The following is a 22,733-nucleotide window of genomic DNA, read 5'->3' as shown; positions in this document are numbered from 1 at the left end:
TTACAGTACTCAAACCCAAGTGGTTTGATTGCTTTATGCATTTAGGGTTAATACTCCTGATAAAAGCCAGACCCTCTTCTGTGTCTTTTGGTTTTTACTGCTTTTTTTTGCCAGTTTTTTTTTTTTTTGTCTCGTTTTGTCTTAAGCCTTCTTTCATACAATAAACTAATAAAACACTACCTATGTTTCACCTTGCCTGCCTATGTGAACGACAGTCATCAGCACAGGGCAGCGGTGGGAGGAGTGTCCAGTAACCAAACCTCTGCTCTATCCATGTCTGTCCTTGTCTGCCAGCCTGCCTGCTGCTGGTCAGATGACTAGGTGGTGCCAGTGCATGACAGCCACTGTCTGTCTGCCCACTCCAGGGCAACTGTGGCTAAGCGCTGTACAAGTTCAGGCCATTTATCATCAGTACCCATTGCAGGCCACCTGACACTCCAAGCTGGATGCTATCATGTTGCAGAGACGTCACATGCTGGTCCAATGATTGAGCTCATGTTACTTTGAGCTCTGGTGTGTGATTTACAGAACACCTTGTCTTACACAACGTAAGAAAGCAACAGCTTTAGTTACTGTGCAAACCAAGTCTCTCTCACACACAAACTGATTGTATGACAAATGTGAAAAAGATTATGTATAAGGCAATTTATAAATACATGGGGATTTTATAAAAGTACTTAATAACTGAACTAGATGAGGGTCAGACATGTGGGGCTCATTTCACATGAATCCCCATGCAGGCAACATGTCCGACCTGCAGCAACAGTTGCTGTTTGTTCTGTTCCACATATTTACACAAATCATGAGCTAAATAAGTAGGATTATTGTTTCTGACTGAAGGATGAATTCTGATTAGGTCTAGGTTTAGATTTTACAGTTTGTAGCTTTAGAAAGTAACATACACATAAAGAATGTGGAAAGTTATAATAAAAATAGAAAAAAATCTCTTAAATGTTTCACATTGTCATTGCTCAGCCCGCTGGTAAGGGGCGCTATGGCATGGCAGTCCACCAGCAGCCCAGCATGTTTGGGTTAAAAAATGCTAAAAGTTACAAAAATTTAGAGTTGCAGAAACAAGCATAATTTGGAATTAACAGGGTGAGACCAATGTGAAAGTGCAGGAATGTCACAGTTGGTGCGCAACACCCCCCCCCCCTCCTAGAAACCTAGCTTAATCCTCCATCATGTCACCATTACTGGTGTGCAAAATGCCTAAATAAAATGAACAAATGATGCTTAGCCTGGTGGGATAAGCATCATTATATATTTTATAATATGTTGGTCATGTTACGTTATGTTTTTATGCTTATGAGCTCTCACCAATTGAACCTCTCGGAAACAGAGGTTAGATATTGTTTTCTGCAGCTGCTCAGGAGACAGACTGTCTCTGGTGCTTGGCAATTTTTTTCCCCCACAACAGGGTTAAACCAACACAACAGTTTCTATAACTGCAAACTGAAAATAATTTGTGCATGTTTTTCCAATTTGCCTGTCATGGATTTGAACCTAACCCTCTTAACTCTGATACATCCACATAAAATCCAGTGAAGATGGAGAGAAAAAACTTCTGCAAACCCACCAGGACACATTTCTCCACCTATACTCACCGACCTGGCAAGGACAGGATTAAATCAGAGAAGTAGTTACAGAGTGTGTGGTAAATCTGGAGGAACTACAGAGATCTGCAGCTCAGGTGGAGTAATTTGTTGACAGATCATCTGTTAGTCACACAATCCACAAATCTGGCATTCATTAGAAACCTAATACTGAAAGAAGTTTGTCACAGATTGTGTGATCAAACTGCAAACATCTGAACACAGGACCAAGGTTTTTTTTTTTTTTGTTTTTTTTTGGCCCGACGTTTTCCCACCCAAATCCCAAGTAAAGGCATTAAGGTCTCAAACTGAGCCAAAACTGTTTATTTTGAGTCTTAAACAAATAAATTGATCGATTTAGTAATGTCATCTGAGCAGTACAGATACCCTGAACATCAATCCAAACACAATTTGGATTAAAATTGCAGAAATGTTTTGAAAACCATTTCACAACCATGTACAACTCTGTGTTGGTTTATGGCACAAAATCACAATTAATTACATTGAGGTTTCTGGGTATAATGTGACAAAATGCAAATAAAATGGTTTGAATACTTTTATCCATAGATACAAGAAGTTGTTAAAAACATCCATCTTGAAACTCCTTCAATTAACCACAGAGAACAGAGACTGAGATTGAGGAAAATACCTTACTTTTATTCTTAGACACCTCCAAAGGCCTTTCAGTTTAACTCCATAACTCAATTTATACCTCTGCTCTTTTTCCAAAGGTCTATAAAAAGTTGGGCATGGAATATGTGAAAAATGTGCTTCCTGAATACAAGCACTGATGCTGTCTCTGATCGTAATCCTTCTGGGAAAACAACATCCTAACTGAGGTCAGGGTAGCATTAAGTCTTTTACATCATGAACCCATATGGACTCTGATGCAGTTTGACTGATCAGAGGGATCGTTGCTGTGCTTTATGCAGAAGTGCTCTTCCAATTGATCATCAACTAGTCTGCTTCCACTATCTGGTTTTCGTATCTGCAGGAGACGTGGATACTTTTGGGGAACATTTACCTGAGGCAATGAGGAATTACATATAAATCTTAATTAAATAACTCCTGTGAAAAAATTAAGATTGGTGAATGGTTATTAACTCCTGGATGGAAACTGTAACGTTGTTCACAGAGGAGTCTGTCTGCAGCAAAGTGTGGCGCTAGCTCCATGTCAGTTTACAGAGGATGACACACTGGTGGGTAGTGGTATACCAAAGTGGCAGAGGTTTCCCTAAGCAGTTGTATGAAAGTTGTGTGTGATTACGAATAGTTCACAAACCCATGACTGTGTGTCAATTGTTCGGCTTCAGATGAAGCATGTGGGGGGCCTTAAAAGTTCAGTTCTCTGGATCCGGTGTCCTGCAACATCTAGTCCAACACGCGTCTCCACTGACTGACCCCCATCGCAGAAGGATGCCGACACTGGAGGACTGGAGTTTGACACTTGGACTCTACTGCTTTAGATTTCTTGGCTTCATCTTGGCAACATGACCTTTGATTCCTCCACAGATCGTCTATTAGATCAGAAGTTGTCAAGGCAACTCCACGATCAAAATGTGTGTTTCATTTAGCCACTGATTTGCTTCCCTGCTGGTACGTTTAGTTCATTGTTCTAAAAATACCACTATGCCCTGCATGCTTGGCTCTCATTGTCGCAGTTACATAACAAAACCTGCATGTCGTTCACCTCTTATTGTCACAAACTTTTTAACTCCACCTCTCCATGGATAACTATTGTGTGACTGGTCAGAAGTTTGTGGGTGTGTTTGCTCCAACTACTCACCTTCCAGAAGCAGGTTCTTCAACCAGAGGATGGATGGTTTTAGGCAGGGCCGTGCAGAGACCACTAAAGGGGCAGGTGCTCAAAAAAAAGGGCCCATCTAACCGCATTCTAAGACAGAATATTAAAGCCACACAGCTTTCAGAGTTTAATAAACAATGATAAATTACAAAATTGTGACATATACAATCAAAGCTAAGGAAAATCTCTATATAGAGCATATAATTATGCATATATAAGATATTTTATTAGTAATTTCTTTCTGCAGGTCTATTTTGTTATAGGAAAATTTTGCTGTTGGGTATTTTTCTCGAACCTATATTAAAGAACCACAGACAACATAAAATTATTATTAGCTTAGAATCTCTAATACATTTTTTTTAATTGGTGTAATTTAGTTGCATAGCTCTATCAATTTTTTTTGTTTAACTTTTAATGATTATAATTTTTCTTCTTCATGGTTTCCCAAACTACGGCCCGTGGGCCCTAAGAGGATCACTGGTCCTTCTGTTAAGGACTGAGTTAACGGGTACAAAATGAACGATTTTATCTAACATTGTACCTAAAAACCTTTAAAATGTTCTTTTCTGGGTAGATCATTCCTATATGCAAACAGGATTAGTGAGCACATTCTTTATCACAGCGGTGTGTGTATAACTTATCTCGCATTTCTCCTTTCTGTCTCACTTCTCGCTTCCCCCTCCTTTTTTTTTTATTCCAGTTTTTCTTTCTACACTACTCTCCAAAATTCCCACAATTGTTTGCCATTGATCAATTTTTAGCTTCCCATCTATTTTATATATTTTTTTCCATTATTTAAAATCAATTTTAGCTTAAAAATTTTTTATTTATTTAAATTTAGTCCAGGTTCATTGACTCCTAGGGAGTCCTATGAACTGGAGATCTTTTCAGTAGGCCAGCAATTAAAAATACCTTGTTGTGGTATTCTCCACTTCAACTCTTTCGAGTGGGAGAATCTTGCCTTTGCATCCACAAGAGGTTTGCTGCTTAACCCCACTGTGTTATATGAGGTAAAATACTGAGCAGTATTTATTGAGGATTAGAAAGGTGGCTATACTCTTAAATATCTAAGTAAAAGAAATAACGCACAGAGACTAGTTCTTGCTGCTAGGCCATAAACGAGCTGGAGATTTATTACACTTCCACGGCTTCCTCTTTACAGTTTCTTCAGTTCAATACAAAATCTTCATCATCATCGTCTTGTCACAAAAAATCTCCTCGAAGTCTTAATCTCGACCTGTTTTATACTTTTCCATCTTCATCAGTGTGTGTTGGAAAGTTTCAACCAATGGCGTGCAACTGTTGTTTTGCAGAAAGATTCTGGCACGCTTTATACTGAGTGTGTATTGGACGACCTTTAAAATATTTTGGACCTCACGAACTCAACATCTGCTCCATTTCAGAATTGCTGAATAGAACAATTTATCTCAAATTGTTGATTTTATCTTGCACAAACAGACATCCTTTCCAGTAAATTCTGGCTCCATTTGCGCTTTGCACGCAAATGGAAGGAAAGAATTTGGTCAGGTTGACCTGGTGCGAAGCCAAAGTCTTCGCCGAGGCGCCAGTGTCATTTTTCCGCCAAACAACTCCTTAGATAGTATTTCCGCTCTTACATAATCCCCCCTATTCCGCTTTCAAGTGGAATCCTAATTAACCTTAGCAGTTGTTTGGTTAATTGCTATACTAAGTTTACATATTTACCTGTGAGTACAACTCTGTATATAAACCTTAGAAATATATATAGAAGTCACTTAAAAGTGAAATAAAATGAATAGTGGGGGCAACATTGTTTCATGAGTTACTGTAACTAATACAACAATTCCAATACATTGATTAAACATTGCTTGGTCATTGCTTCCATGATTGTTCTTCCATCTGTATAAGGTCGAAAAACCCTGTTGGCCTTTTGTTGCTTTCCAGGGAAAAAATTACCTTATGGCCCCCGCTCGCCATGGGCGACCACCAGTATTCCATAATCTGGCACAAATGTAACACAATCATGGATCCACAGTGACCAAAATCATAGATATACATGGTAACAATAATACTTCAACATTGATACATAATCTTGATGACAATTATGAAGAAGTGTCCATGACGCACATATAATCTGAGTGATTGTGTGATTTAAATGCTAATCATAATGATCAAAGTATTGGTCGCTTAATGCTTGTGCTCATCCACGCTCTCTTACATTATCATTCATACTCACATTCTTGTTCATACTGTCTCACATTCATTCTCATTCACACGTGTTCCTAGTGTGTTAACTATGTGTGGGCCACCCGTGTTGTATTGTATTTAATGTGTATATAATATGTGTAATAAGTATGTGTAATGGTGTATGCAAACAGTGTCTTTCCCATGAGTCCGTTTATTCCAACCCAAGTTCGACTTCATTTCCCTTGAACCTTTTTGATCTTTCAACATTCCATAAGCCATTTTAATTCAGGCATCAATTGTCCTTGAGCTCAGCAGTCCTTCGAATCGGTCATAGGTTCACTGGTCCGGGCGGCCTTGTGCTTAGTCCGTCTGATGTTTACCGTCCTTGGTCATCCATCTGTATACAGTCCCTACAATCCATTTCCTCATGATAGGGATCACACAACACACAAGCAGAAAAATAACAATTAGTATTACTACCAGTGTTATTCCTATTTTAACTACAAAGGCTCCCCATTCACCTAAAATTTCCTCCAGACTTTTCCATGACCAAGTGTTCTTTCCTGCATTTTCTTTGAATTCCGATTTCAGTTTCTTCAACTTAGTCATTACTGCTCTAAATGTACCTTTTGGCGAGGTATTCATAGGGATATAAGTACAGCATTCATTAGCAAACATATGGCAAACTCCTCCCATATTGGCTAAGATCCAATCTAACGCTTGTCTGTTTTGTTTTGCCATTCTACTGGTTTCATGGAGTTGTTCTCCTAGGGCCATAAATCCTTCAACTGTAAAGTTGATCATTCTCTGTTGATTGTAATAAACATAGTTAATCCATTCAACATTTTTGTTAATTGTGATCCATGGTAAGATAGATTCAAAACCTGCGCGGAGTTCATGCTGCGCTTTGAATTCATCTGGAATTCCTCTTGGTTGACCTATAAGATTTAAATATACTCCTTCATTCAACCCATAATCCCCCAGGCTTCTACGAAGCCTTGTTTTATTGTTGTGCATTCCTACTAAGTCTTTAACTCCTTCATACACTAGGGTTACTGGTAATTTAATTTTATGAATTAGTTAGAAATTCGGTATCTGTTAAACTTGCTGTCCATTTCCATTGTAAGTGCACATATCTAGTTTTACGAATCAATTTTGTGGGTACATTTAAATTGACACTTGCTGGAAAGAACACTGGTATGTACTTGTCTGGATTTCTATAAGTTGTGTGATACTTATCTTTGTCATTGGGGATGGATCTTGTGTTGTGAACAGTCATCGTTGAATCACCGTTTGTCCCCCCTGGAGGCTGTCTTTGAGTCCATTCTCTGTCACTGTGGTTCGTCGTGGTTGGTTTGGTCCATAGTGTCGGCTGCAGATTGTGTAAGTTCGTCTCTGCCGTCACTGCTGCTTGGTTCACCACTTCTGTCAATATCCACAGTTGGACAGTTATCAGTATCAGTCTCATCGCTGTGAGGCTTCTGCTCATTTTCTTTGTGAAACTCAAGTCTCAGTTTGTCTTTATTTTGAACTTTAGTGCAATGAGTCAAATGATGCCAAGTGGTACTTCCTTCTACTTGGACAGCCGTTGGGGTTGCTCTCTTGACTTCATAAGGTCCTTCCCATCGGGCCTCATGCCATCTCCGTCTGTACACCTTGATGTACACCAAATCTCCAGGTTTCACCGGTGGTTCCCACACCGTCGACTCTGGACTTCTGGATTTTTCCTGCAAATAGATAGCTCTATGGATAGCAGTTAGTTGTTCAACATAGTCTTTCAACTCAGTTTGCAATTGCTCAAGGGGAGGTCCCTTGAAAGGTAACCTCCATTGCGGCACAGGCATAGGTCTGCCAGTCAGCATTTCATGCGGTGTTAAATGCGTGCTTCTGTGCATTTGCATGCGATAGCTCATTAATGCTAGTGGCAAAGCATCTACCCAGTTTAGTTTAGTTGATGCACAAATTTTCCGAAGCTTTGCTTTCAACGTGGCGTTGATGCGTTCCACCATTCCCTGGCTCTGAGGGTGGTAGACTGCGCCAAAACGTTGTTTGATCTGTAGCTTTTGCAAAATGCCTTTAACAACTTTTTGTACAAAAGCTGAACCATTGTCTGAACTGATTTCAGATGGAATTCCAAATCTTGGAATTACTTCTCTTGTCAAAAATTTGATAACTGTGTCTGCTCCTAAGGTTTTTGATGGTACTGCTTCGACCCATCGACTGAAACGATCAATTATCACCAACATGTACCTTTTACCTTGAACTGGTTTGAGCATGTCTACATAATCTATCACCAGGTGTTTGAAAGGTCCGTCTGGAACTGGAATGTGTCCAATACCTGGTTTTATGCCTTTCCGAGCATTGTTTTCGGCACATATTTCACACTGGCTTAGAATTTCATCCACCATGTCTTGCATGTATGGAGACCAGAAACCTTGTTCTTTCAATTTTTCCATGACTTTTCCTCGGGCACAGTGGTCTAAGCCATGGGCTTCTGAGACCAATAATGTTAATAATGCTACTGGTGCTATTAGTAGGCCTTGGTGTGACCTCCATAAGCCATTTTCACTCATCGTAGCACCTCTTCGTGCCCAAAGATCACGTTCACTGTTACTTGCTTGTTGTTGCATCAAAATGACATCTTCCGGTGTTACAGCTGGTTCTAAAGCTATCACAGGTGCCAAGATGGCCATTTGGCTCCTGGATGCCATTTTTGCTGATTCATCAGCCATGTTGTTACCTCTCACAACGATGTCATTGCCTTTGCGATGTGCTTGACACTTGATCACTGCCAGCTTCGAAGGAAGCATCATGGCAGCAATTAATTCTTTCAGTTGTGCTTCGTGCTGCACTGGGGTTCCGTCTGCTCTTTTGAAACCTCTTTGTTTCCAAATTGCGGCAAATAAAAAGCATACGCCGTGGGCATAGGCTGAATCAGTGAACACATTTGCGACTTTTGACCTAGCCATTTTACAGGCTTCAGTTAATGCTTTAAGTTCCGCAAGTTGTGCAGAACATGGTTGGTCACATCTTTCAGCTTTGATGGTTATAAAATTTTCACCTATTTGTTGTACCACTGCAAAACCTGCGTGGTTTCCTAGGTGGTCTCTGAAACATGACCCGTCAACAAAGTATGTGACTTCTGCGTCAGGCAATGGAGTGGATTCCAAATCAGGTCTGAGTCTTGTGTATTTCATTGTTTCTGCTACACACTCATGTGGTTCTCCGTCACAATCCAAAGGAATCACATTTGCTGGATTGTTGGTGATACATCTTTGAATAGTTATGTCAGGATATATCAGAAGTAGCATATACTGCAAACTTCTTGCTTGTGTTACGACAAACTTTCCTAGATTTATTAACTCTGCGATTTTGTGGTGAGTTAATATTGTGACTGGATAACCCATTGTTATGGTTGAAGCTTTTTCATAAGCATGGTAGACTGCTGCTAGCCCCTGATAACATGGTGGCCAGCCTTGTGCTACATTGTCCAACTTTGTGCTGTAATAAGCAATTGGTTGTTTCCTTCGACCTGTACATGTTTCTTGCATCAAAACTGCTGTGACATACATGTCTTTTTTGTTCGCAACATATAGGTAGAATGGTTTGTCATAGTTTGGAACTGCTAGTGCAGGTGCACTCTGCATTTCACATTTTAGAGATTCAAATGCTACTTTTGCTTCTAAAGTCCAGTTTAGCAGATTCTTTTGGTTTTGATGACCTGGTTCTTTCATGAGTTCTCTGAGTGGTGCTGTTTTTTCTGCATAACTTTCTATCCAATCAGCATTGAAACCTGTCATACCGAGAAATGTCATCATTTCTCCAACTGTTCGTGGACATGGAGCTTTGCTGACACCCTCTAGTTGAGAAGGTGATATGCCAATGCTCCCTTCTGAGAGTTGTCTACCCAGGTATTCTACCTGTGTCTGACAATACCGTAATTTGTCTTTGGAGGCTTTGTAACCTCCTTCAGCCAGTCTTTCAAGGACTTTTATCGAATCCTGATGGCAATCATCCAATGTAGGTGACGCAATTAGAATGTCGTCAACAAACTGTAGCAATGTGCTATTTATTTCCAATCCTTCTAAGTCCTGTCTGAGTGCTTGATTGAACAAATGAGGGCTGTGTTTGAAGCCTTGGGGTAATCGGGTGTAGCTGTACTTCTTACCTCTGTAAGTAAATGCGAACAAGTATTGAGATTGTTCCGCTAAGGGAATGGTGAAAAATGCTGAACAAAGATCAATCACCGTGAAAAATTTTGCTTCAGCAGGGATTGCGGTTAAAAGTGTGTGTGGGTTGGGCATTTCTGCCGATGATCTGTCTTCTACTACATCGTTTATTGTGCGAAGGTCATGTACCAGGCGATACTTTGACTTATCTGCTTTCAGAACTGGAAAAATTGGCGTATTGCATGGACTTTCAATTTCCACCAACACTCCTGCTGTTAACAATCCTTCAATGGTTTTGCTGATTCCTTCTTCTGCTTCTGGTTTTAATGGATATTGAGGACGAAATGGAAGTTTAGCATTTGGTTTCAGTTCAACTTTAAATGGGTTAGCTGATTTCACTAATCCCACATCTGTTTCATGTTTTGACCATACTGATTCAGGAACTAGCTTTAACATGTCCTGCATTAATGGGTTTTCAACTGACTCATCTTTTTCTTCTGTTTGTTTTGTGTCATTAATCGGTACTGTTACCACCTGTGGTTTTGCTGTCATAGTAGTTTCACTTATTATTTTAATCATTGTTGCATCTTCTGATTGGAAAATTAATGGGCTTTCTGTCTGTTCCCATTTAATCTGTGTTGCAATTTTCATCATTGGTCCAAGATCTTTGGCATGAAAGTTTTTATTTACAAACAAGGTTATGTGGGGTACAGATTCTGCAACGTTGTACCATTGTGAAATGAAATCATTAATTTCTACATTTAGCGCTGCTCCTTGTCTCCCAACAATGAGATATTGGGACTCAAGGTTCACCGCTTCACCTTGTGTTTCCTTGTCCCATTGTTCTTCAAACTCTGTACTTTTTGAAATGTCATAGTACATTGTGCAATGATAGTCTAGAAATGGTTTCTTAGCTTCTGGAATTTGAATTTGAATGTACTGTCCCCATTTGGAAATTACCTCTTTAATGGAGTTATTAATGTCTCCCAGCCAATAAACTTTGGCTTCATGTTGTTGCATGAACATTTGAAGATCCACACCTTCTTTTTCAACATACACACCTTGAGGAGAACACCAGATTTTTATTTTTAATTTACATAGAGCGTCTCTTCCCAACAGGTTTATTGGGGTTTGATCAGATACCAAAATTGGTATTTTTATTTCATTGTCATCTGTTGTAAGTCGAACAGGAGCTGTCATTTGGATTAATTGTCTTGTTCCCGAGAACCCTATTGTTGATACAAATTTATCAGACATGGGGAGATGCGTTGCATAGTTTGGACTTACACAAGTGTAAGCTGCTCCTGTATCGACCAACATTGGAGTTTCTCTGTTTTCAATTTGAATTTTCAATATTGGTTCATCGTCAGCACCTGTAGTTAGAATTGGGTACTGACTCTCTCCCCTAGGGTCCTCTGGGCATCCCTAGTATCCAAAATTTGGTGGATTGTATTGAGCTGGTGAATTTTGTTGAACTGGTGGATCGTATGGGACTCCTTGAGGATCGTATGGAGTTCCCTGTTGATTATATGGAACTGCTTGGTGATTGTATGGGGCTGTCGGTGGACCTGGTCTGGCTCTGCCACGCGGCCGTCTTTGGAATGAGTTGTCACCATTTCGGCACTGGTCAGCACGATGTCCAAAACAACCACATGTCCAGCATGCTCCGGGTGTTCTGGGCGGACCGCCTCGTCCCCTGTTAGGCCATGAAGGGCTTCTTTGCTGCCTTCCTCGAGGCACAAATGGACGTGAGTTCCATGGTTGTGAATAAATATTCACCACTGGTTGAGAAGGCTGAGTCATTTGCGAAGTTGGAGTATACATCTGTGGCGCTGAATTCACAGAATTAGGAAGGTTGGCTACATTTGGGGCGGGATGCTGGTCCCCCCTTACCACTGCAGCTTGGGTCTTAGTCTTGTTTTTTCCTTGAAGTTCTCCAAGCTGTAATTGAGCCAATTTCCTTTGGATGTTTTTGTCTTGGTCAGTGCGTTTTTGTTCATCTTTTCGGTATTTTTCTATTGTGTGTACCACATGATCACGAAATTCTTTGTGTGGCATAGACATCAGAGCCACCACCTCTTCAAGTTTGGTGCGCACTGGCTCAGGCATTACATCCACCAATGACTTTCGAAACACACCTGCAATCATTGGGTACTCGTCAACATCAAACTCCATTATTTCGTTCCACCTTCTCAACTGCCTGGCAACGTAGGATGCTGGATTCTCCGAGTCACCAATTGGTTCCGCTTTCATGTTCTTAGGGTCCACTTTGTTTGGAAATTCTGCCCTCAAGGCTGCCCAGATCATTGTCCGGCATGCATTTAGTTCAATCCCGTCTGCTCTTTCTTGTAGCATCCAGGGATGATCCTTCAAAATGTTCTGCATGGTGGGAATTCCAACAACTTTTGCTAGAATGGCTTTGATGTCTCCAAGTGCCAGGATTTTGCCAACTGTCTCTTCTTCAAGTGCTCTTATCCATCTTCCTGCACCATTATGAATGTCCGGCAACCGCGAGACTAACCCTACCAGATCCATCGAGGCAAATGGCAAATATTGAGCAATATCTCCTTTTAATATGATTGGTAATTGTTTTGAGGGGTCATAACGATCAGGTTTGCGTATGTCAGGTCTGGATCTCAAATCGTATTCTTTTTGGTTTGGGGCTTTTTGTTCTTTGACCGGAGTGCTTGTACTTGGACCAGCCATTGCTCCGTCTTCATCATTATCACATCTTGACTCTGTTTCAGCTAATCGTACAAGGCCTTCATCAATTTCTTCCTCTATTTCCTGTATCTGTGTTTGGTTTGCTTTACGTTCTATATTAAAGACTTCTGGGCCTAACTTTAACCAATAAGCATCTCCGCTTCTGCGTCTTTTCAGATGACCCGCGTAGCCATCAAAAAATTTATTATTATTACTTCCAGCATAGCAGTCAAGAATTTTAATATTTCCAACTGTCCGTGTTGTGGAGCATCCGGCACCAGAGGTTTGACTTCTGGTTTGGATTGGCGGTAACGATGTGTCATATCTGCCAGCTGGCTTATAGCCATCTGCATTTGCATATGACGTTGGTAGTTCCATGCTTTTTGAGTGCTTATTATTTGTGCTACTGTCTGTAGCACTTGTGCTCGTCTGTGGTGCACCTCTGGGTGGAGCTGGTGTTTGAACCACTGTTGATCGTGGTGTGTGCCCTGTAGAGGGTCTGTCTAATTGAGTTTCCATCTCATTGTTTTTACCTTGTTTAATGTCCCTAATTTGATCATCATTCCTGTATCCAAAATCACCTGTGATATTCAGAACTCCTGTCAGGGCTGGATACAACCCAGCAGGGTTCATTTGATCATCGTCTGGTTTTTCATAATTATTTTTTAGCTCAATTACCTGCTGCTTTAAGTTTTTCCGGTATTTTTCACCTTCTTCCTTGAATAGTTGTAAAATGTTTAATTCTAGTTCTCTTTTGGCTTGTCTTTTCTTTCCTTTGTTTTTTGCTTTGTAGTCTGCAATCCGAGTTTCCATCTGTTCACAAAGAGACAAGTCAAAGCTCCCATTTTCTGGCCATGGGCATGGAAGTCCTTGCGTTCTCTTTTGCCACTTCTTAGAAATTTTTGGAATTTGAGAAGCATATTCTGGGTTTTTTGAACCAATAATGACAATAGGTATGTTGCTCATCTTGCTTATTTAGCAGTTGTCTGTTAGAATTCTGTCTTTTGCAGTTTTGTTGTCCTTTAACTTTTTAATTTTTCCAATTTAGTAAAAAATAAGTTGATTTTTAGTTAGTTATTCTTATAATATTTTTTCCTTGTAGTATTATTGCTTATAGTTGCTATATATTGTTACATGTGTTAAGTATTCTTCAATAAGTGTAACTGTTAACCAAGTTTTTTACAGTTATTCAACTCTATTTACAGTAAAATATACATTTGAAAAATGTTTAACATAGTTCAGTGTCACAGAAACAATGATTATTTGGATAAAAGTCTGTATTATGTGAGTCAACGCAAGGTTTTAGGCTTGGACCTGTTCACCGTTGTAAGCAGAGGAGAGAAAAAAGGAAAAACTAAACTTCAGTCTGTTTCAGTCCGAAATGAGCAAAGGTGGGGGCCAACTTTGCGTAATAGGAAGTGGGCTGTCTTAAATACTATGGACTACAAATGGGTGTTAACAAAGAATGGTCTCAGTTCACGACAGATCCGGGACCAAATGACGTGTTGTGGAGAGAGAGAGAGTAAAAGAGAGAGAGAGAGAGGATAGGATAGGGGCAGGGCAAGAGAGAAAAAGTGAGAGAGGAAAGAGAGTGAGGAGGGAGGAAGGGAGGTCAAGGGATAGGGAGGGAAGGGGTGGGAGGGAAGGTTCGTGTGTGTGTTTCTGGGGATTCAGCCAAGAAACTCTTTTCTTTCTCCCAACTTTTCTGAAATATAGCAGCGAGATATGGATATTTCCTATCTATATTGCACAGCATAAAATTAGACGTTACAAACAGCGTTAAACAATTGCAGTCAAAATGAAGACCAAATTTCAACTTTAATACAGAGCACGGCGGCTTCTAATGCTCAACATTACTTTGAAAGCAGTCAGTCATTCAATAAGCCAAAAACATGCACATTTCAGATTTTTACAATATATACAGGCATGCCAATCAAATACTTACACAATAGACAACATACATTCCCAATTATTCAGCATTCATCTCAGCAACAATCATTCCATTTGCATTTCTACTCCTTATTCTTTCCTTACTCCTTCTCCTCCCCGGGGATTCTAGTGAGTGTAATTATATTTATTATAAATATATAAAATTTAGTTGGCTGTTGATTTAATTAGCCACTGTCCAATTTTAATGTGTGCACACAATTAATTATATTAGGACTTCAGTTATTTTAGCCAAGGCTGACAGAAACACTTAAACTCCTCACCAAAAACTCAAAGGAATGAAATTAAAGAACATTTACTGCAGTTTAACTCACAAAGTAATCTGTAAAACTCTATTTTCTTCACTTGAACTTCTTTATTCACTTTTTACTCATTTTCAACTCTATTTCAGGCCACACATCATCTCATGGAGGACTTTGGTTTCTCCCACCAGACGAGCTTTTTGCTCTCTTCGTGGATGGGATATGCCGTGGTCACTCCTCGGAGAAAAACACGTTCCCTCCACTAAGGAAACTCCGCTGTCTCTCTCATGGAGACATTCGGTGGTCTCACAGAGAAAAAAGAACTGTCCTCTCCTGGCCTCTTCTTATTCTTATTCTTTGTTTTTATAGCGCTTTTCACAGAGATCCCAATCTCTCTTCGTGGCTCAGCTGGTTTAATGTTAAAGTTAAGCTTCTTGGCCTCCCGCCAAATTTAACAAATCGTGATATATTATTTATTAGTCAGCTCAATGAAAGTGCCTGCTCAGAAGAACTACACCAGATTGGCTGATATATGGTAACTTATAATGGAAGAAATTCCTTGTTACCGTCACCAAACGGGTGAGACCAGACTGAAAAAGTGCTTATTTTCCGAGCTGCTTGTTTCCAGAATGTATGAGATACCTATGAGTCTCAGATTTTTGGCAGCTCGTTCTTTGCGCAAAGAAATTACTCGCCTATGGTAAGCAGAAAGAACTTAATCACTCTTTTTAGCACTTCAGACCGCCAGCAGACAGGAAACCGTTCTGTTTTTAACAAGTAAAAGAGATAAAAGCTTACCTCTTTCCTGTGATTGGGCCCAGACGGCTCCCGTCCGCAGTCAGGCTGAAGCGAGTCACCTTCCTTCTCCTGGTTGTTCAATTGTTCATTCAAACGTCGGGGTCACCACTTTTATTGAGGATTAGAAAGGTGGCTATACTCTTAAATATCTAAGTAAAAGAAATAACGCACAGAGACTAGTTCTTGCTGCTAGGCCATAAACGAGCTGGAGATTTATTACACTTCCACGGCTTCCTCTTTACAGTTTCTTCAGTTCAATACAAAATCTTCATCATCATCGTCTTGTCACAAAAAATCTCCTCGAAGTCTTAATCTCGACCTGTTTTATACTTTTCCATCTTCATCAGTGTGTGTTGGAAAGTTTCAACCAATGGCGTGCAACTGTTGTTTTGCAGAAAGATTCTGGCACGCTTTATACTGAGTGTGTATTGGACGACCTTTAAAATATTTTGGACCTCACGAACTCAACATCTGCTCCATTTCAGAATTGCTGAATAGAACAATTTATCTCAAATTGTTGATTTTATCTTGCACAAACAGACATCCTTTCCAGTAAATTCTGGCTCCATTTGCGCTTTGCACGCAAATGGAAGGAAAGAATTTGGTCAGGTTGACCTGGTGCGAAGCCAAAGTCTTCGCCGAGGCGCCAGTGTCATTTTTCCGCCAAACAACTCCTTAGATAGTATTTCCGCTCTTACATATTTAAACCTCCAATCACTCTTTCACGCACACACACACACACATCAAAGCAGCAAGCAAACAGCAATATCAGCACAGTAATAACAGAACAGTAATAATAAGCTTCCTATCTACGTGAGGACTTACCCTTAAGAGGTGTCCTCTAAGTAAGGAGGCTCTAAGAGCCTTACCTTTTGCCTTTAGTTGAAACTCTGTCAACTGGGACTCTAACCCTTATAACTTCTTTAGTCAAGCTGATATTTGACAAGGACTCAAACCTTTCTTTAGTCAAACTGATATTTGACAAGGACTCAAACCTCAGAGTTTTAGCAGAGCGACATCATACAAGGATACTCAAACCTCAGAGTTTTAGCAGAGCGACATCATACAAGGATACTCAAACCTCTAAAATAGCCATTTTAAAATTCACCTACGTTTCTGTAGTTTTTGGGTTGTCCAGTCGGATCTCGTCACTCCGCCGTTGGCAGACAAAGTCGGACATGTGTCGCTGGCCCAGCGAAGAATTTTGCTTCCTGGGTCTTTCTTTCCAGGTCTCCAGTTGACTCTGGCCGTGCACGGATTCAGCGCGTCTTCCTCTGCCTGACAGCGGGCGGGGAGAGATCTGGGTCACGGCACCAATTAATGTTGGGTATTTTTCTCGAACCTATATTAAAGAACCACAGACAACATATATGAATTTTAAGGCAAAACTTTTGCAAAAGGAGAAATCTCCGCCAACCGCCTCTCCAGGCCGTTCACAGAGAGTTCTGATCTGCTTCTGCGTGAGCCCCTGTTTTATTGTCAAAGCAGAACAGCCACAGGAAGCAGTCAGGAAAACAACAGAGGTCGTAAAACTTCTAATCTAAACAACTAGCCAGGTGTGATATCTGATCTACGGTCTGAGCCCAGTTCATCTCTAGGTCAAACTAACACAAGAAGAATTTAAGGTCTGAGAAACACAGAGTTAACTGTTTCACATGAAGATGAAACAGACAGTCCTGACCTCCAGGTCAGTTCATACACACATAAGGAAGAGAACACTTTAAACTAAAAATCACAATAATACTGATTAACATTAGACTGAATATGAACTAAAGTAATAACAAAATGATAATACCAAAAATCTCTATCATTTGCAATATTCAAACCCACAATTTAGCAACATATGTAAATCAGAGCTAGACCACCAGACATATTTTGTCTTTACAGAATTACACTATTAAAAATATAAACAAGGGCACAATGCAACCTTTTAGTGTACTGTAATCTATAAAAAAGAGCTGCCTGTTTGCTACACTTGCAGTGGAGATGAAGACGATCCATTCAGGAAAGCAGAGCTGCATCAAATTTAATGTGGAACTGCAGAAAAAAAAAAAAAAAAAAAAGAAAAAATTTAATTGTTAATGCATGTCACCATGAGAAAAGCCTAAAACTTTTTTTAAAATTAAAATCACACATTTTTGTCTCATGAAGTGAAATTTTGCTAACACTTTATTTGAAGAGGGTCTGAATAAGACTGTCATGACACTTTCATAAACACCTGTCATGAACATGAATAAGCCTTCATGAATATTTATGACTGTTGTCATAAAGCGTCATTCGGTAAATTATGACACTTTTAATACAAAGTTGACATGATTCAAAATGTCTTTGTTATGACAACTTGACATTAACCAGGAAATCATTACTGTTTAAACTTTACCTTTAATAACATAAAGTTACCTAATTTTTAAAGTGCAATCAGTAATACTTTTATAACAAATTTATATCAGGTGGTGACGTATTTCCGTTTGAATTTATTCCACATAGGTTGGTTCCGGGTCCTGCTTGCTCCTATTGTTCTTGGCCGAAGCTGCAAGATCTGTACCATGAAAAAGACGCAAAACTTAAAATATCTGTGAGCTGCTGGTACAACGACTGAGTTTTGTGGTGTGCCGTTGTTTCCAGTAATTAGTCGGTACCATCCAGTGCTTAGTTTTTTTATTTTCCAGTTGATATCAAGGCGACAGCGGACTGTAGCCAAAACTTAGCCACTACAGCTAACATGCGGTTTGTAGCTGCCTGCTATTTCAAAGCTTGAGGATATTGAAGATCCAGCGTCAGAAATGGGAAGATGGGGGATATAAAGGGAGTTGTACGTGGTTCGTTTAGTGGAATAATTTGTTGGAGGAAAATAATGCCGGAGGAAATCCACTGCAACGGGAACAGGCTGAGAACAGAGGCAGCGATTCGGCACAAGGTAAGTCAATACGTGTGTGTTGATGTGCGTTTATGTTATATGGAGTATGAAATTATTTTTAGGCAACTCCTTAGTTTTTGTTTATGTGACAATTATATAAAATACATTTAACATGCAGTCGGAGCGATACCGAGCACGGTAATTTAAAAGCAGCCGAGAGCAGCAATGCTCCAAACCACACAAGAAGTCAGTCAGATTAAGGTCCAAAACCTTCGCTTTACAGCCATTTAAGTGGCACCGACCCACATAAAAACCCACAGAACAAATGGTGCAAATCACGTATTTCCCGAATCCCGAATATATGATTATCTACCTTTGCTGTTTCATAATTATTATCCACGTTAGAGTGAATTTTTCCACTTGACTGCTATAATCTGTTCTTGCGTTACACAACGTAATTTCTCTTTTTTTCCCTCTGAGATTCTGCTTAGAAAATGAGGTAATGAAGTTACATCCTCCTGCTGCTTTTTGTTTTTAAAATGATTGACGGTTACTGTGGGCAAATCCAGCAAGGACCAAATGAAAAACTCCATCTCTAACACAGAGTGACCTGTGCACCGGAAGCAGGCTATGTGGAAAAAAAATGCGGAAGTGCTAAAACGGAAGTCCGTGGCATATACCCTATTGCATCATGCATCACGGCCAAAAGGTCAAAGGTAACAAGGTGACCGGAGGGCTTATTATGTTTTACAAAAAAAACCAACAACAAAAAACAAATAATTTTAGTAAATGTTATTATGTGTCATAAGAGGGCTAAGGAAATAATAATACCAAAAAAAAAAAAAAAGACCAAAAGGGCACTTGGGGGCAAGGAGCAAAAGGGGCAGGTGCTCAAGCACCCCCAGACCCCCCCTCTGCACCTGCCTGGTTTTAGGGAGCAGTCGGCTGTGAGGAAGTACGTACTTTTGGACAAAAACCTCTGTTAATATGGAAAATAAAATTAGATATTTCAGCTCTCCAGTCATTATTTCCTCCCTCGAATGAACTTGTGAACTCATTCTAGTCTTTCCTCTCTGCCATGATTGTGTGTTTACTAATCTATAATTACTCCCCTGCAGCTGTTCAGCTTGGTGTGTTTTGTGGACTTTGATTCTTTGGGTCATGCTAAGCTCTTCTTGTCCTCCAAAAAGTGGAAGCAGCATTCTTGACTTTACTTAGTTAAGCTCTTAGTTTGTAGCAGATGTGTGGTAAACTGAGAGCAGAGCCACTCAGCCTCCTGATGGTTCAGTTCTGACAGCTCACATCACATTTACACCAAACAGATGAAACAGACTTCCTCTGCTGCAAACCATGCAGTATGCAGTAGCATGGTGTACAGCAGAGGACACACGAGCACAAACCAAGTAAAAACTAATGAAGACTCAAGACTAAAACCACGTGAAGGGAAGCTTTTGATATAGAATTTCAGTTCAACACGACCGACTGAACATCCTCGTAAAATACTGCAACAAAAACGGCCAAAGACATTCATCTGTCCGTTTAGATGAATTTATGTTGTTACAAATGTGCCATTGTGAGGATTAGCTTCAGTCATTTCTGTTTGTGTGTCACTGTCCCCTCTCTCTCTGTCCCCCTCGCTCTCTGCTACGATACAGCTTGTCCTGTCCGGAGATTCTGTTGTAAATGCTAAGGCTAGGTAGCATGGCCACCCTTGACAATTACTGTTATAGTGAGTTTTTTCTCAGCACATTTTTCAGCACATTCACAAGTTGATTGACAGGGCTAAGCCCCTCCTCCTGCCTCTGATTGGTTGTTTTTGGGGCATTTTTGCAGATCACACTAACAGCAGAGGGAGGAGGTGGAGGAAATCAATCTTTTCACAGATTATCTGTCTCATATTATACTCTCATGACATGATATGATATGATATGATACTTTTAACAAATGTATAGAAACATATTTTTGTAAAGGTTACATACAATTCTACACTAATTTCATACTAGTTGGTGTGAGGCTGTAGGTATTCAGACGAAGAAGCAGAGGACCTCCAAATAGACAAACTTTGCCTGTTGACTGCAAATAAGGGTTTTTGAATGGCTTACTTTTTTCTAGTTCAAAACTCATGTGTTCAGTGTTTGTAAGTGCGCAAACTTACAAAATCAGAATTCAAACAAGCACTTGGTGTTTCCCAAGCTATCTTTACACACCACATGATCAAGAGGAAAACACTCTATTTCAGCAGATTTCTTAGGCAAGTATTTGTACATGTACAGCATGTCTGTTTGAGGACAGCATTTGTTGCCACAGTAGTGTGCAACCTTGCATGCTTTTCTCAAGCATTTTTTCAGCTTTATTTAACTGGTTAAGTTGATCGAGAACAAGTTCTCATTTTCATCAATGGCCTGTTCACAAAACATCAAATAACAGAATATCCTGCAGCAAAAGACAGAAGAACATCATAAAATAGGAAAAAACATCAATAACTCCATGAAAATACAACCAATATAGTACATTACTGACTAAATGCACTATAATACAGGTGATAAGTCAACAGTTTTAGGAGCAGGTACATTGACCATGAATTATGGACTTTATGGAGTTGATAAATGCTAATATTTCAATCAGCGGGTGCAGCAAATTGAAATGAGGATTAATGATCTACAAACTAAGCATGATGCAGCCATGGAAGTTTGCAGCTGCACATCTTGTATCAGACTGAAGGTCAGAAGCTGTGCAAAGAAAAACGGCAAGAAAATGTGCCTTTCGTGAAGGTCAAATAACATTGACCTTCATGAGACATTCTAATTCAAATTCAATTCAAAAATACTTTATATAAAAAAAATAACTTTAACTACTTTGAAAGCAGTGCATCTGTCAGCCTGTGTGGGTGCGATTCATCTCTCACGATGAGATAATCAGCTCACCGTCTGTGGGTTTTGATGCAGTCCTCACACTTGCATCTGCACCACCACCTTTGACAAATATTCACCGCTACCTGCCATACTCTCACACAGCCATGCTGTGATTTTGACATGAGATCAGATCTAGCCTTTAGTCGTACAAACAGGGGAACTCAGTAGAGGTGCTAGCATCATTTTTGGGTCTGCTACTTTCCTGAACAGGAAGTAGCAGACCCAGAACAGGAAGAAGCCCGTCCTCTGTGAAACAAAAGATGAGCTGTGAATGAGTTTTCACAGTTTGGTTCACCTAAATTTTTGGCCTTTGTGTGATTGACAATTAACATTCTTCTAAAAGCTGAGCCCTAAAGATTCACTATCGTTTTTCCCAGTTTCATTGGGTATGTTTTTGTTTGAACTTTCTACAGTGAATATTATAGAATTTATTTTCTACCTATTTTCTACTAATTTGTGTTCTGGGTGTGTTATAACCAGAAACGTTACCACTGTTTTCTCAAAAGTTCCTGTGAAGACAAAGGTAGAACATCTGTGAGTGTTTGTTGCTGAGCCGGACTCAGAGTTGTGTGACTTATAGCTGTTAGACAGTAAATGGGCTCACATGCATTTATATAAAACCCAGTCAGAAAACAGAGTCTCTCTGGACAGATAATGGCTGCTCCGTGGATGAAGTTACAATCAATTTATATTACTGAGAATTTTATTGCTTCTATGATGAAGCACTTTGGAACTTCCATTTTAAAGAGGACCATAAATAAGTCTTGCTTCCTTATAAAATGTAACCTACTTTCGTTCTGAGTAAGTGAAAAGGTTTTTAGAAGACTCCTGGAAACAGACTTTTCAGTCTGGGAGTATTTATTCAGGGGAACCACAAACTTAGTTTCTTTCTGCAAAAGAGAGCATGGTAATCTGGACCGAGCTACTGGGTGTTTTGGCTAACTCCACATTTTCCACCGTGCCAAAGAAAACGCTAAAGTACCCACTCATAAAATAGGCTTAACACCAACTGTTAGCAGCTATCACTCACCACTTTCTAGCTAGTTTTTGCGCTACAATTTATGTTTCCATGTATTTTTCAGAATTTTATTCATGTAAACACAATAGCGACATGTTGGCTAAACAGTCCATCCTCACATGATGGACCTTTTAACAGTTTTGGGGTTTGATTGATTTACTAGGATCCAAACCATTAGGAGGGCAGATTTCAATTGCTTATAGGCAATGGAATTGTTACGAAGGAGTACATTTTAATTACTGTAGTAATGTCTAGCCGCCCCCTCAAAAGCTACAGTCAGTCACCTTCAAGGAAAAGGAATGGCATATTCTAGCCAATAGTGTGTCAAGCAGCACTAGGCATTTCCGCTTCCCAAGATGCATTTTTTTTTTTTCAAATATTTTAGAAAATAGTAAATCTGCAAATACAGCTCTGGATATTTCAGTGGGGTTCAGTGCAGTGAACATCACTGAATACCTCATGCTTATTCCACCAAACACTGATTTCTGAACTCTTCCTGAGTTAAAACATTAGCATTGTTGT

At 39.8% G+C, this 22,733-nt stretch overlaps 1 long non-coding RNA gene across 1 annotated transcript; it reads right to left on the bottom strand.

Moving 5' to 3' along the window:
- Positions 1 to 5,615: 5,615 nt before the first annotated feature.
- On the bottom strand, positions 5,616 to 16,530 carry LOC148154842 (uncharacterized). The gene is made up of 2 exons (XR_015765930.1): positions 15,425 to 16,530; positions 5,616 to 7,292 (listed from the first exon to the last, which is right to left on the bottom strand). It is a non-coding gene; the product is annotated as an uncharacterized LOC148154842 (long non-coding RNA).
- Positions 16,531 to 22,733: the final 6,203 nt, after the last annotated feature.

Source organism: Poecilia mexicana, unplaced genomic scaffold, assembly GCF_051168715.1.
Source record: "Poecilia mexicana isolate PSO_F unplaced genomic scaffold, ASM5116871v1 scaffold_17, whole genome shotgun sequence".
NCBI lineage: Eukaryota > Metazoa > Chordata > Actinopteri > Cyprinodontiformes > Poeciliidae > Poecilia > Poecilia mexicana.
The sequence above is the reverse complement of the archived record's forward strand: the minus strand, read 5'-3'. Positions and strand labels throughout refer to the sequence as shown.